We start from the raw sequence: 816 nt of genomic DNA, 5'->3' as shown, positions 1-816 counted from the left end.
CAGTTGGCCTCTAGAAGCAGAAAAAGGTAAGAATATTGATTCTTCCTGAAGCATCGAGAAGGAACACAGCCCTGCCAACACTTTGATTTTAGACTTCTGACTTCCAGAGGAGTAAGAGAATAATTTTGTTGTTTTAAGCTACTGAATTTGTGGTAATGTGTTATAGTAGCAATAGGAAAATAACACACGTGTCTATGTAAATTAATAAGTCACAGACTCTTTAGACTATTTGACATTATAAAATTGTCTATTAAAAGACATAGTACAAAAAAAAATAAATACACAGAAATAGTCACCCTCGGTAATTAAAGAAATAAAAAGGCAATCATGAGATAAGTGGTATACCTGTTAAAGTGACAAAACATGGTTAATAAGCAGAAGTGGGAAGACTGCAGTGTCGTAGAACTTAATACATTAATGTGCCAATGCACTAATATTACTCCAAATCGTAATCGCTGTAGTTCTTGAGAGCTTACTATGTGCCATACGTTGTTTTAATTCCTTTCACATGTATCATGACAACTGGTCTTTACGGTTCTCTGGAGTAGACGCTATGATTATTTCCATTTCACAAATGAAAAAGCAAACACAACAATAAGGCAAAGAAAGCTTATGTAATCTGTCCAAAATAATACAGTTGGTACTAATGGACCCGGGGCTTCCCAGGTGTTTTGATACCCCCCAAGGCCTCACTTAATCTAGGAGTTATAGACTCCTAGAAATGTTACATCATTCACTTAATTCAAATTCAACAGAAGCAAAAAGCTATATGCTTCATAAATATGTTAATTGCAATGCTAACTACAAGTAAAAAAA

The sequence above is a fragment of the Propithecus coquereli genome, unplaced genomic scaffold (assembly GCF_000956105.1).
Source record: "Propithecus coquereli isolate 6110/MARCELLA unplaced genomic scaffold, Pcoq_1.0 Scaffold51, whole genome shotgun sequence".
NCBI lineage: Eukaryota > Metazoa > Chordata > Mammalia > Primates > Indriidae > Propithecus > Propithecus coquereli.
The sequence above is the reverse complement of the archived record's forward strand: the minus strand, read 5'-3'. Positions refer to the sequence as shown.